This window comes from Microtus pennsylvanicus, chromosome 1, assembly GCF_037038515.1.
Source record: "Microtus pennsylvanicus isolate mMicPen1 chromosome 1, mMicPen1.hap1, whole genome shotgun sequence".
NCBI lineage: Eukaryota > Metazoa > Chordata > Mammalia > Rodentia > Cricetidae > Microtus > Microtus pennsylvanicus.
In genome coordinates this window covers 45,197,946-45,213,916 of record NC_134579.1, presented here as the reverse complement: position 1 = coordinate 45,213,916, position 15,971 = coordinate 45,197,946, and the positions used below count along the sequence as shown (strand labels likewise).

The 15,971-nt window shown below is 34.4% G+C and overlaps 1 protein-coding gene across 16 annotated transcripts in view; it reads right to left on the bottom strand.

Moving 5' to 3' along the window:
• Zbtb20 (zinc finger and BTB domain containing 20) overlaps positions 1-15,971 on the bottom strand; it is a 766,528-nt gene that overhangs the window by 609,340 nt on the left and 141,217 nt on the right. For all 16 annotated transcript variants that reach the window (XM_075962725.1, XM_075962896.1, XM_075962754.1 and 13 more), the window contains exon 2: positions 14,975-15,023. The gene's annotated coding sequence lies outside the window, so the exon portion shown is untranslated. The remainder of the gene's footprint in view (positions 1-14,974; positions 15,024-15,971) is intronic.

Here is a 15,971-nt window from a genome sequence, read left to right as displayed (position 1 = left end):
ACACACACACACACATATATATATCCTTGAGTATGTTCAAAAGTTATTCGCTGAAGAAAATGCTCATGTAAGAATGAATGATTGGCAAGTAATAGGAAAACTAGGAAAGCAAGATCATTTAAAAGAAAGAAAGAAAGAAAGAAAGAAAGAAAGAAAGAAAGAAAGAAAGAAAGAAAGAAAGAAAGAAAGAAAGAATTCAGACTTGTCTCCAGACCAATGGCTCAATAGGTGCTGAATGAGCAATAGTTGGGTGGCATGAGAGAAGCCCTTGATGCAGAGATGAATTAATGCATAATTCAGAAAACATAAGTAGAACATATAAATATCTCTTTGAGAAACTTGAACATACGAAAAGAGACAGTGGGCAGTAGGCAAGTATTTTCTATCTTTATAACGGTCACTATATCTCACATCTCACTAATGTTAAGAAGATGAGTCATTCATGAGTCTGCCATCACCTTTCACACCTGTTCAGCCATTGTGGATATAGGTTATATCTTCAATCATACAATCTAAAATACATTCTCCAATGACTCAAAAAATCAAAATGAATACAAAACAGCCTCTTTGGAATATGATTATGATCTTTTATTCAGTCCTCTCATAGCCACATTCAGGTTAATAATAAACTATATATACATAATACTTCTGAACAACCCAGGCTTTATTAATCTTATTTCTCTCACCTTTTATGTGTACTCTTAGTTTCTTCTAGAATATTCTTTTCCAATGCAGCCATTTCCACCCCTCCACGAAGCAAATTACTTTCAATTTCCATGCAAACACTAATTTATCTCACAAAAACTTCCTTAATTCCCCAAGTAAAATTCACATTCCCAAGTATCTTCTTTTGAGTCCTTTACTAAGATAACCACAGCCTGTGGAACCATTTCAAAACACGTATTAAGTAATTTTATTTGTATATATCTAAGTTTAGCAAATAATAAACGTTAGTAAATGTTTGCATGTGAAAAGATAGATTTGTTACTAAAAACAAGGTATATAACTATGAGTACCTCTTAAATTAGGTCATAGGATAGATACACACACACACACATTTTGCAACTTGCAGGTACATTTATTTTCTGAAAATTAAAACTAACACATTCTGAAGTAAAAAAAAACTCACTGAACTTTTTTGGATGTGTAGACTCTAGTCATTCAACCCAACTTCTCCACATTTAACAAAAGTTTCCTAAAAACACATATAATAAAAAGAATGCAAAGTTATACTATTAACTCTTAGAAATATAAACTGCTTTAAAAGTCTTGCTTTTGCGCAGAAACCACATAAGACTTTCCTTAGATAACTTGTTGGGCGAATGTCTTCCAAGTGAAAAGGCAGAGAAATGCAAGTCAAGGAAACTCAAAACAAGAGAATCTTCCCTCCAATTTTAAGACAACTTTAAGTGTCCATCTACTTAGAAGCAGAACAGCCACAGAGAAAATCACTTTTTGCTTAATATTCAATTAAACATAAAACGTAATAGAAAATATTAGGTTTCTCTCAAAATTAACAGTTTTTAAAATAATTCAATTTAAGTACTTCAATTGATTTACATATTTAAAATTATAAAGGAAATCTGTTTATTTCCTATTACTTCTGCATAAGTGGTTTACTGGGGATTTAAACATGTTTTTTGTTTTCTTGTGTGTGGGTGAGCATGCATGCGTGCGTGAGTGCGTGTGTGATTTAAAGCTGTAGTTTGTTTTTATGTGCTTAAATTCCAATCCTGGCAGACATTTTTGCATAGAGGAGTGCTGTTTGTTTTTACTTAAACATCAAACACAGTGCTTGTTTAACATGAAATTTAGGAAAACATAATGGGAGTAAAAAGAAATCCTAATCCCTATAAATGCTTTACTGCAAGTCTAAGGTTAAAGGCAGCTAAATTATCAATTGGTCAAATTGTTGGTGCATTTTACTATTAAACAACTTTCCCCAGTGAATGTCATCTTGGGGTGGGGGTTAACTGAAGATCAATGACAGGTGGTAGCTCTGGCCTCTACTTTCTCCACTGGAAGAATCACTGGCAGCTACAAGAACAGACATGCTTCAGCTGTAGTGACTCCTCTATTTTCCTTTTAACAGTCTTACCTTTATTTTTTGGACTTAAAATCTTAGCCCAAGATGCAGACAAAATAAACGTGTGGTAACTGGTGAGACTAAAAATATATGCTTGGTGGTTTTAATAGGAAATTCAACAAGAACCAGGTTAACACTTTCTTGTATATGATCATAAATCCCAGTCAGACCTGTTTATAAGCCAGGGAAGGCCTCAAGAGAATCTACTTTGAACTATTCTCTTTTAGCACATAAATGAACAGATATGCAAAAAGCATCTGGTTTGCAGGAGAGTGGAAGATTTAAAATTTCTACATTTTGTTATAACCAGGTGTTTCCAGATAACTGAACCACTAGCTATTAGCCCTGTAAGGAAAAAACCATGACACTGAGAGATGCCCTGTAAGGTCAAGATTTCACACGATCAAACAAGGTCGGGTAGCCAACCTCCAGGGGAAGTCTTGGATAATTCCAATTATCTTAATTGATGATTTTCTTCAAGAAAAAAAATTGGCTCCATTTCTGTTTTAAAAATCCACAGTGTCTCTAATAGAGAAACTATGACAACCTTCCCGTTGTTCTCACATAAGAGGAAACCCTATAATAAGAGCTTCCCAAAATGTCAAATAATACTCGTCTCATAACAGGGCCTCTTTGTTCATTCACCATGTCTCTTTTGATATGCTCAGATAATAAAAGTTCATGTAAAATTAAAGGTAATATAGAGCAGAAGCCAACACTAATTCTGTATAAATATGTCTGATTAATATGAATGCCATTGTTATGGTTATTTCGTGATGTCACTATTGTTACAAGAGCAGAGGATAGAAGTACTCTCACACTCACTGTTTTTGTTCATCCTGTGTCATCCAATCAGTTGGTGAATTTTTGTTCAATGGGTGAAATGAAGGATAGACTTTTTTGTCCATTAATTATTTTTGTTGCATTAGTTAAACACATAACCTGTGAAACTAACTTTAAATTCATGATGAAAAATCAGGAGTTTTATTCTAAACTGAATTCCTCATCCCCTTTAAGAAATGCTACAGGCTTACTTCCTAGGCTCGGGGTTTCATAGTCACTACTACTACATTACACTGGTGCTTGCTTATGAGAATCCGAAAGAAAAAGATTAGCACAATGGCTCCAAAACCTGATTAAGAGCCTAACAAGTTAAATCTAAACTATGGTTGAATAGTACAGTTAAGCCAAGAATATATGTAGGGTTCAGAGACAAAAAGAACACCCACCTGGCAGAAGTATAGGAATTTCCACCCTCAGTGCATGCCTCTTCTTCAGAAAAGAGAAACCAGGTCATGGGTAGCAGCCTAAACAACCTGGTGTACTAGAAAAAATATTCTAAGGCGAGTAGATATCAGTATTGTCCTCACTTTGTTTCCTCTTTAAATTCTTCTTTCCTCAATCCACCCCCTTGAGCCTACAGCATAATATAAAACTTAACAGTGGATCTTAAATTTAGCTGACATTTTTATATTCTTCACAACACACTCTTTCGATTGCACCCAAGAAGGAGATTATTAAATAGTAGCAGGAGACCAGTTGCCAGACCATTTTGACTGGGGGAAAATACACTGTGCTTTCTCATTGACAAACCAAATATTTCTAGTCTTTATAACAAATTTCATAAATAAACTGCTATTAATGACTGCAAAGTGGGGAAGAAATTGTATTTCTCCTAAGTCCTTTCATCCTCTCCTAAACCCTCAGTAGCCTGAAAAAGTGGCAGGAAGGGTACATGAAAAGCCTCTTGCTGAGCTGAGCCAAGTCTCCTAGGAAGCAGGTCCTGTCAGTCAGAGGCAAAGATACATACCTCTGTGATTATTTTAGTCCATTTGTTGTAGTAATTAGCTAGTGTTCCCTTTGCTGAGGCTGGCATCACTCACAGTCCTCTTTTTATTTTTTTATATACATTTTCTTTCCTTTTAAAAATGAATTTACATATTTTCTGTCTCTCAATCCCTCCTATGTTTTATTTATGAATATAGCTCTTGTTGATGGTAACTTTAATGTGAAATAGGTAGTAATTAATGTCCCAGTCTGCTAGGTTAATCCCTTTCCACTCTCTCTACAGAGAAGTTTAAGGTAAGTAACAGTTTACAGTCAATATTAGGTTTAATTATGCTTAATGAGAGTTAGTGTCTCTGTTTACTAACTGCATTTAGGTGTGTGGATCCTAGATGAGTTTTCCCCTGGCCTCATTCTGATTTGTTAATAGTGCCTGTGTGTGCTGTATATGCTGCATTTAAAACTATGAAGCAGTTTCTAAAGAAGAAAGCAAGGAAGGCATCTGTTTCAGCTGAGACACCATTAAACTGGCGAGAGCAGTCTCGAAACAACCACATCTTTCTTTGGGAAAAGAATGCCATTTTATGCTTTCCAAACAGATTCACTTAAGAGGATAATTATTGCCTAAATTCCAGTCTCTGAGTACATTTATACATATAAAACTGTTTCAAGCTTCAAACTACCATCAGTGGTACATATAATAAAACTATAGAGAGCTAAACTCAAAATGTCCTGTCATTCCTTCAACATCATTGCAAACACTAAGATCTAAAGCAACTGGGTTAGTCCTCTCCCTAACCTAAACAGAGTTTACCTTAAAATTACATTAAACTTCACTGCAGAGTAAAATTCTTTTCATTACTGAAGATAGAAATTTAAGAAGACAAATGCTCAACCCAAATGAAATCCAGTAAAGAGCCAAAGAAAATACAGTATATATGTGTTTATGGAACTCCTTTGCTAAGTTCTTATTGTGTGTGAGGTTGGCAATTTAGTTTCTCTAAGTCTGTTCATCGATTAACTAATTCTTTAAAGAATATTACTGGGTTTCTTTTATATGTTAAGGACACTAATGAGAAGACAGACAGTCCCTTTCCTCAACAAGCTTACCATGTAGAAAACACAAGAAAAACTGTAACACAATGTGCATTCTTAATGCTCATGAGTAAATGCTGAGGAGACACAGGATTGAGCTATTCCGTCTGCATTAGAAAAATGAGCAAGGCCTCAACTAACGGAACAGAATTTTGTTTCTTGATAATATGAGGGCCATGAGAGACCCATTGAGCAGGAAGGGTAAAGGTGCTAGAAAAGAATGTTTAAAAGACAGTAAACTATATACTGAGCAAAGATTGTGTGCCAAGAAAAGGGATGATGGGCAAATAGGAAAGAAATTTGCAAGTTAGGGACTCGAAGATTAGACTGAAAACAAATTAAGAACTTCAGTGTAATCCACCATTAATTTTTACGTAATGGGATAAGTAAAAACAAAAGTAAAGTTAGGTATCTTGAAAAGCCAGGGACAAGGTATCTTAAATCTAGAAATAATACTGAGTTTCGCTGTACCCATTGTGAACAACTATTTTAAAATTGTTAAGTCTTCCAACTTCTTGTACTAGAACTCTTTCGGGTAAAAAAAAATACTAAATACTTGTGCCATGGAAAAATAATTCCTAAAATGGATAACAGCAATAGAAGCTATATGAAAGGAAGCTATTGGATATATATTCCATGTAGTTATGAGGAACCTTACAAATGATTATATTTATTTGATGAAACAAAAATCTGTTTGCAATTCATTTCAGAAATTATTTGCTTTTTGAAAATTCTACCTGAATACACCATGATTATATTTTTGCCTTAAATTTACTAAATTTCAACTTATTTATTAACAATTTAAAATTGAATACATATACATATATATGGTGTATAACACACAATGTCCAAAAACATATGAATACATAAAATATGTCACGTAGGGCAATTTTCTGGTAAAAAGACTTAAACTCTACTCTGTAACAACTTTAAAAATAGTAATGCACTAAATATCATCATGGTGATTTATAAAAAGACCTATTAACTACCGACATCTTTTGTCACTAACTCCCAGGACTTTAGGGATTCTAGTGAGTACCATTTAACTATGCTTTTGTGTGTAGCTTTTTAAGATTCCACATATGAGTGAGATCATGCAGAATCTGCAGCTGTGTACCTACAGTATTCACTAAATATGATATCCCAGCGTTTATAATGTTTAAAAATTATAAGGTGATTATATAAACAATAAATTCCTATTTTGGATGGATGGATGGGTGGATGGATGGATGGATGGATGGATGGATGGATGGATGGATGGATGGACAAACAGACAGATGGGCCGACGGACAGAAGGACGATGCACAGAAAGATGGAAAGATAGGACACTTCTAAATGTGAGTATCAATGCTCCAGTATCACCTACTGACGACAACTTAGGTTGTTTATGTATCTTGGCTGCCATGAACAACACTGGATTGAACTGTGGAGGCAGATGTCTCCTCCATGTACTCTGCCATACACCTGAACTTAAACTAGAAGTGACATTGGTAGATGATATGGCAATTCTATTTGTAGTCTTTTGAGTGACTTCAACAATATTTTCAATTGTTACTAATCTGTATGCCCAACAATGTCAGCAGTACATACCTACAGCATTTAAATAAAAGATATCTTAACAGGTATGAAATACTAGCTTACTATAATTCAATTTGTCTTTTTCTGGTTATTATTGATGTCTGACATTCTTTTATTCATCTCTTGATTATTTCTGTCTTCTTATATTAAGTTCCTTTGCCCATTGATGAAATACATTGAGTTCCTTATGCTCATTGAATATTAATCTTTACCTAATGTATGGTTTGAAACTACATTCTCATTTTCTGTGGGTTATCTCTACAGTATTTGTGGTTACTTTTCCTTTTTAGAAAACAAAGCGGAGGCAACTCCAACTACTAGGTTTAAGAGGTAAAAATGTAATCTAAGTTATATACTCAATCAGAAAAGGCTACTGTCTGCTGATAAGTTCTAATTTTTTATTATTTTAGAAAAAACTAAAAACCTAGCCTATGATAAAATTTTCTCCTCTTTTTGGATCATTACTCCCTTATTGCAGTACCCTGACTTCTGTTTGAAGAGTAGGTCTCTTATTTCAAATTCACACTGGGAGAAATGACAACTTCATGTTCAAAGGGAAACATGAAGAACCTAGGTAGTCATAGAAAAAAAGAAAGCTCATGAGGTAAAGAGAAAAATGAAATAAACCTATCAGAAAATAGAAGGGTTTTTTTTTTTGTTTTTGTTTTTGTTTGATTTTCGAGACAGGGTTTCTCCGGAGCTTTTGGTAGACCAAGCTGGCCTCGAACTCACAGAGATCCGCCTGCCTCTGCCTCCCGAGTGCTGGGATTAAAGGCGTGCGCCACCACCGCCCGGCGAAAATAGAAATTATTAAAGGAAACGCCTTACTGATTGAAAAAACGGTGAACAATGTTCCAATTTATATTATCATTAGTTATAAGTAACATTCTGTGTGTCAGCCATTGAATTCAATATTATTATTAATATCTCCAATCCTAACCATAACTCTTTGAAAGAGATCTCATTCTTCATTTTCCTTTCAGGAGAGTAGTGCAGAGAAGAAGTAACTTACCCTGATAAGAAGCAGCAGTGGAACTAAGGCTAAAGCTCAATTTAAACTCCAAGTATAGTGCTATTTCAAGATAGGAAGTACAAAACACACATACTAAATAAACAAACGTTCCCACATAGCTGTCAACAAGTCACTCTAAAATCATGTCCGTCTGTTAATGAAAGAAGTTGCTTGCGTATCTAGAGTCAACTAAGACAGTAACATATTTCTGGAATTAAAATGAACATATTTCTATAATGTTAAGAAACAAACCATCTTGAAGTTCATAGTCAAGCACAGAGAGAAATGTCTTTCACGATGCACAATATCCAGTATGTAAGAGACCAGACACTTCCCTTATGGCATACAATAATTTAAACAAAACCAAGATAGTTATTTCAGATATATTTAAAATACAAATGGGTGATTATGAGCCTTTATGGAGATTAATCAGATTTTCAAGTATCTATTTTTCTAAAATATCCTAAATTTAATTGTGTGAAATTAGAAACTAAGTTTAGTATACAAAATGTGAGAGACAAATTTAAAAACAAATAATCTAAATAATATTAACTAGTAACATAAAACTGTGTTATTATTGTTAGCTATATGATCATCTTCTGTTGATTCAATTAAATGTATTAATTCTCCATTTACAATATGGATGATATCAGTGCTCAGAAGTCTACATACTTCTGAGCTCACTTACACTGACCTTTCTGTCATGTCCTTTCCCTCTCAGAATCTCAGCTCTGGATATTTGCAGCCACCACTTCACAGTTTATATTTGCCTATACCACACTACTTCAAATCATCATCAGAACATTCGAATTTTCATTTGATAATGGCCATTCTTAGACAGCTAAATTTTGTTTCTCTATTTAAGGAAAAGTAAAAGGATGCACTTAGATTTTATTGGTAAGGCTTTTTTATCCTGTTAGTCATAGTTATTCATAGTAGACTTATATAAAATAAGGGTACTTTTAGTGTTAACTCAAGAATTAGAGCATGAAAAATATCCACAGGTATATGTCACAATGAATCGGAATAATATGTACAAATATATTTCAATAAAATATTCATGTGTAGTTCAATGATTCACTATAATGGAATATATACATACTACATAGTTATAGGTCTGTAGTTAGATATGCATTTGTATTTGAGTAGTTATTCCTGAAAGTTAAAGGGAAAAACACTTAAACTGTTTCCATAACACAAATTATAACTGAAATAAAATGTCCTTTAAAAACTATAATTAATGGCTGTTATGTCAAAATGTGAACCAAGGGGTCAAACCTTATAATTCATAGTTTGAAAGGTCACAGCCCAAATGATAACTTTAAAAAACTGGTTATCTAAGAGTAATTTGACAAATCCATCTAATAAACAATGGATGCATACAAAATATTTAAGAGTATAAAGAATGCACGTCCAAGTGGACAGCTGATGAAGGAAATGGCCTCCTTTTACTGAGTAAGGCTGAAGTCCAAAATAATGACTTTTGAATGAAAAATGGGGCTGGAAAGCCAAGTGGTGTACAAACCCAATAGGAAGCACAATGGAGAGTCTCATCAGAGCACAACAATATATGCACATGAGCAATAAGAGAAAAATATAAATACCTCTATCACTTGCTCTTTCTTCTCCATCACTAAACCTGCCTCAAAGATAAATAGTATGCCACTAACAAAAGTTACTTTAAAGAAATACTTCTTCTGTAATTAAAAAAAAAAAATGAAATTTCTTGGCAAGCTCTAAGGTTTGAAAACACGCCTGCAGCTTGTCTTTATCAGATAGTATAAGTAGTTTTGAAAAACTTTTTTTTTTCTTAGAATTCATCATGGAGCAAAACACTTGTTTGTATCTATGTCTGTACCAAAACAACCTACAATGTTAAGACAAGGTGAAAAGAAACATGGCTTTTCTATCATTTCAATGCAGATGTAGTCCAGTGTTTAAAATGCAGGCTACTGGAGATAATGCCTCCACTGTACATCAAATTTCTGAAACCACGGCAGAGAACAGAGATGAGTAAAATGAGTAATTTAATTATCTGCATTTGAAATTTCTATTTATGTCTTAAAATATTTCCGTTTTAGAAGATAATCTCCTTAGGTGTAATAATTATATGCCTCTTTTGCTCAATAATTTATTTGCCATCTATAAAGTGCTTGACATGGAGCTAACACTCAACAAATGTTGAGAGAATGGAAAGAATACACGGAGGGAAGGAAGGCAGGGACCTAAAGTTAGCTAATCTCCTCAAGCATTATTGATGTGACTTTTAAGAAGAAAATGCCTCAAAATACACATTTTATTTTATCTTACCTGCTCAACAATTAACAGATCCAAAAAATCTATCCTAGAAACTCAAAAACTTGGAGGATTTTGAAAGTATTTATGAGATAAAATTGATATCATACCTGAGAAGGAAATGGTATGTGCAATGGATGGGCTATGGAAGAGAGTAACACAGGCAGAGCAGGGCTCTGCTTTCCTTATATCCTAACCAGTCTGATCGGCAGCACAAAGCACTGAACAAATGTTCACTGGTTCCTTATGGAGACCTGCACTGTGGCCGGTACTATATTACAGGTACCATGGTGTCATGAGTCACATAATCTATTGGAAGATACAAATATCTACCAAAATAGATCATTAAAAACACAATTATAGAACTCCCTTTTTCTGTGCATAATTACCCAGCATTGAGCATGTTAAAGGACTGAGACATCATGCCAGTAGAAAATGAAAAGGGGGAGGGAAAGGAAAAAATAGAGTTTTGTAAGATCAAAAAAAAAAAAAAAACAAAAACAAAAAAACCAGTATTTTCTGAACCTACAAAATGCTTCCAGGGTAATTACTTTACTTTGTATGCCAATATGACTCATGGCAAGAGGCTTAGCTGAGACCTGTGAACTGCCTGAATTTGATGCAAGGCGTATGGTAACTAATGTCAATGAGATCTGCAGATGTGAATCACCATACTATTAAAAGCATCTGAAACACATTCTTCTTGATATTAGCAAAAGCTTAACTCTAGTTCCACTTGGCCTGGGAAACGTTTCTGTCATTCTGCTGGACCAGCCCACACATACTGGGCTCTTGATAGGTTCTGGGCGCAACCATCTGGCCCTTTATTTACTTAACTCTTTTCTAATACTGACAAGCACATTAGTAACACTCTTTTGATCACTAGTAAATATAGAGCTACTGCACAACTAACATCTTCTCTCATTCTGAAAGTCACTAATTAGTTGTGGGTAGGAGTCGAAGAGTATTACAAAGACATGTTAAGCATTACTACAGTAAGTAATTTAAATACACCCAAATGCATGCTAATTTATTTCCCACATCATTAGAGAAATGGAAAACACTAAAGAAATCTAAAAAGAGACCAGAGCATTTGGAAGGATAGTAGGTAGTTAAGAAAAAAGAATGATAGTAGAATTTGGGGGGGGGGATCTACATTTTTTTCTTGATTTCTTTTCCTTATTAGACAGTATTACTCAAGGCTAAGGAATTGAACATGACTGTAATCTCAGCACTCATGAAATAAAGGCAGGATGGTCACCATAAAAAGCCAGCATGGTCTAGGTATTGAGACTGTCTTTTCCAAAGACAAAAAGGAAAGGCTGAGATAAAGTGTATTTAATGGGAACGTTGCAGTCAGTTAATAAATGCAGGTTTCCAAATGAGACAAATAAGGTGGGTGGCTCTTGTTTCTAGATCATGATTATTCTTACTAGTACTTATATAGAACAGAATTTTTATAAGCCATATTAATCTTTCCATACAAAAATTCTAAGTTGTATTTTACAGAATACAATTTAGGCTTAAAACAAATAATGATGTTCCAAAAGATGCAAAAAAGACATTTCGAAAAAAATTAATTCTCATATATATTTCAAAACCGAGAATTTATATAGTTTTGATCCATTATAATTTATTTATAGCACATTTTTATGTAGATAAGAGACTAAATGCTAAATTTTATGTAAGATTCAGATTGTTCACAGAAAATCAGCTAATTGTTTTGTGTGTTAATTCAAGCATCAGGTTTAGAGCATCATACCCCACTCCCTGAAAGTGAGTCTGTGTAGGCTCATTTCTAAGCTTAAAGGATGGGACACCAAGCAAAGACTTTCAGTAGTTATTTTGGATTTCACTTTGGCTCACTTGTTCATAGACATTTCAGGAAAGACAACAATTTCTTATAGTATAAAACCCAAATAGCTAGAATCTTTTTTTTCTTTTATTTATTTATTTATTTATTAAAGATTTCTGTCTCTTCCCCGTCACCACTTAATGAAAACATAATCTTACACATTGTGAAATATTTCAGATTCTTATCAAATCCTATAACTAAATAACTAAAGAAAAATCAATACTTGGTTGATATGCAGAAATAAATTGATGTAAGGATAAACAGAATAAATAAGGGGACACAACACACTGGAGAATATGTAATTTAAGATCTGTCAAAGAATTGGGGTACCTGTTACTGATAGGTGAAATAAGAATGATTTTGCTTATAGATTAATGCAGGTATCGAGATAGGGCATTATAGAAGCCTTGTGCTGCAATGGAAGGAAAACAAACAAACAAAAACCAAAAAGCCTCCTCAGGAAAGGAAATGTTCTGTTAATTACTAAGAAGTGATTAACCAGCTGACAGAGCTATTAGACATGAAAGGTATGAAAGCACCAAAGGTAGCAATGTTGGTGGCCACTACCCATCAAAAGGCTTTGCCAGTACAGATTGGATGCCTGAAACCAAGCACTACATAAAAACAATAAAACCTGGAAGATTCACCAAAATCCACTTCCAACTGCAAATATTCCAGGAATCCTATACTGAAGTGTTTTTTCACTTGGGAATGGCATACACTGCGTACTAATGGGTGCTTACCTTTACTTACCCACTATGCAGAGCAAATAAAACATCAAACTAAAAATAATCCTAGTCTGCTGCACACAGACGTGATTCTAACTTTAGCTAGCAAAGATTGCTATTGATAGGTATGACCAGAATGCCACTACATGAGCAGATGGCCAAAGTGAGCCCACGTCACTGACAATAAATTATGTGGGTCTTTGTGTCCCAAACAACCAAACAAACAAAAAAACACAGAAGAGGTTACTGTGCCCTCCTTTGTTTGATGTAAAGCTTTATCAGTGAAATATAAATATAAGGTTATAGCACAGACATTAATGCTGCATAATGCCATTTTATATAACATTTAATAAATATATACATGATCACAATAAAAATCCTAAATTTATGAAAATAGAAAAATATATGAAAACAGTACCAAATTTTGATGTTTACAGGAATATGAATGCAAATGGAAATAATGATATTATGTGAAGGAGTTCTGTCTCAGAAAGACAAACACTGTGTTTGCTATGCAGTCATAGGAACTGAGTACAGATCACCAGCACCCACACAAAAGGTGGCATGGAAGCATGCACTGTGGCCCAAGTGCTAGGCTGGCTGACACAGTGGATCTGGAGCTCTCTGGCCAGCCAGTCCAATTGACCTGGTGATTCATTAGACAAAATGGTGATAACTAAACAAATGTCAAAAGTGATAAATTTTATACCACAAGACAACTGAAACATAGAGGGGGGGCACAAACACAAACATTACAAACTGAATTCTCGATGTGCTAACCTCATTACTATTAATGTTACACAATATGCATTACTTGGAGTCTGAAAAATAAAAATTAATGATACAGTAGTACAAGAGATAAATTAGGAATATATTTCTAATAACATAAGAGATAAATTAGAAATACATTTCTAATAACATAAATTATTTCTAATAACATAATGAAGATACCTGAAATTATATAATTAAATGAATAGTCATATGTGGTTGTGAAAACTTATAAGAGAATTCTGGTTACCTACCTTCAAGAAAGAGATGATGAAATATGAGGTTCAAGAATACATCTTTATTACCTCTGTATCTTAAAATATTGCCTAGTATTAATTTTTCATCAAGTTGTCATTTTCCTTGACATTTGATTTTATTAATCAAGGCATTTATCATTAATTTGTAGAAAATACCATAATTAAGCGAAATAAAATAAAATCCTTAAAAGGTTAAAATTAGAAAGCAGATGAATTAGAACTTTGACATTACTCTGTTGACATACATGAGCTACTTGGAAGTATGGGAATCAAGTTTTTTCAGAGTTTGTTACTTCAATCTTGGGGCTGGATGGTTCTGTAAGATGTTATAAAGATTTGATTTAAAGCTGTCTGACAGTTTTGACATTCAGGTAATAGTACTGCTGCTGCATTTGGAACAGTTTGCACATCGCACTGTTAAACAGAATGCTTGAGGTGTGCACGTGTGTAAAGGAATTAAAACAAGCTGCCACACATGCCTAACTGTGTGTGCTCACCACTGCTCCTTGGGTCACACCACCCCAACCCCTCCAATGAAATCTGTGACTTACTCTTGTATAATAAATTGCACTAGCATGTTATTCTCACTGGAAGACCTAACCATGCATGTTAGAAGCAAAGTAATTACAGTACCCTCTTGTATAAGAAGCCTCTCTCAAGCCCTATGAGCTCTTTCTATACAATGCAGGACTCCCCCTCAATCTGGACTTCTATATCTAAAGCTATTAAATGTCATCTGAACAGTTTGGATGTCTCCAATGAAAGCATTTTTATCCCTCCTACAGTAATTGTAAAGATATTTCTGGGCATGAATTAGTTTCTGCTTTTGAGTCAATATGCCCACTTAAAGAAAGGGCAAGGTTTAAAATAGGAATTCAAACTAGGAAAAATGGAAAGCGTAACATAGTTTTGTAGAAAAAAGTATAACATCAACCAATTAGGATTAAATACTGTGAGATGGCAGGTTTTTTTCTGATTTACATGTAATTATAAATTATTTTGAGGTAGAGGTTAATTGTTAAAAGGCAATAAAAATAGTTTAAGTAGGAAATCCAAGGTCTTAAAAATAACAAAGCATGTTCATGAAGATAAAACCTATGGGTGATGTAGGAGTGTCTTCTATCTATCTGTTGCTTTCACTGGTTAATTAATAAAGAAAAGTGCTTGGCCTGATAGGTCATAACATAGGTAGGCGGAGAAGACAGAATAGAATGCTGGGAGGAAGAAGGCAGCAAGGCAGACACCGTGCTTCTCCTACCCAAAACGGACGGTGGTTAGAATCTTTCCGGTAAGCCACCAATTTGTGGTGGTACAAATATTATTAGAAATGGGTTAATCAAGATGTGAGAGTTAGCCAATAAAAGGCTAGAACTAATGGGCCAGGCAGTGTTTAAATGAATACAATTTCCGTGTTTTTATTTCGGGTGTGAAGCTAGCCGTGAGGAAGCCGGGCAGGACGAAAAGCAGGCCTGCTCGCCTCATCACTACATATGAGCAAACATCACTGGACATTACCTTCAGCTTCAGAGTCTCAAAGGGCACTTCAAACACTCCACTCATTTATCTATAAAAAAAGTAAATACTTAAAATTAGTAATCAGTCAAAAACCCATTTACATTTACAGTAATGTCTTTAGGATTAGCTTTGAAAAGAACGTAGTTGATTTCATGAATGGTAATATCTCTAGTTTTAAGAAAAAATTAAGTTAACAGTCATTACAAGTACTGAAAACAAGCAGTAAAGATTCTCAGCAAATCATGTCACATTCAATGCCAAGCACTATGTGTACATTTCTGAAAGGGCAGAGTAGCAATAAGTTTCTTAAACGATATTAACAAGGATTTCTAGGTTTCAATATTCATATTACTTAAAAGAGATACTCCAAATTCAATTATTTGCATATTACTACTTTCAAATTTTATGCTTTTGAATGTGTGTGCAGGCATGTCTTCACATGTGCTTATATGTACATATTTGTGCTTGGAGGCTGCAGGACAAGCTTTGGAATTATGCTTAGAAATCCGCCATCCGCCTCCTTTGAGACAGGTTCTCTTACTAACCTACAGATCACCAATTAGAATAGACTGGCAGGCCAGCAAGGCCCCAGTGACTGTCTTGTCTCTGTCTCCCTAGCATTAGGGTTTCAAGAATATGCATGTCTGGCTTTGTACGGTTATGCTATGGCACACGAACAGCAGGCACTTTACCAACTGAAGAACTCTTCCTGCCGTGCCTATTAATACTTAAACACTCTGTGAAGATCTACAATGTCTAGCAAATCAGTGAGAGCAAGTTATCTATAAAGGTAAGATACAGATTCTATAAAAATGATAGATAAGGTTAAAATATTTGCATAAGCACAGATAATTAAAAGGAAAAGTAAAAAGGATAGAAAAATGCAAAGCAGCAAAGGTAACATGTTCAATGGAGTTTGTAGCAAGGTTGATCAAGAACTGGGTGTGGGGTAGGAATGGAGACACAAATGGTTGGGCTGTTCCTTTTTTAAACAACT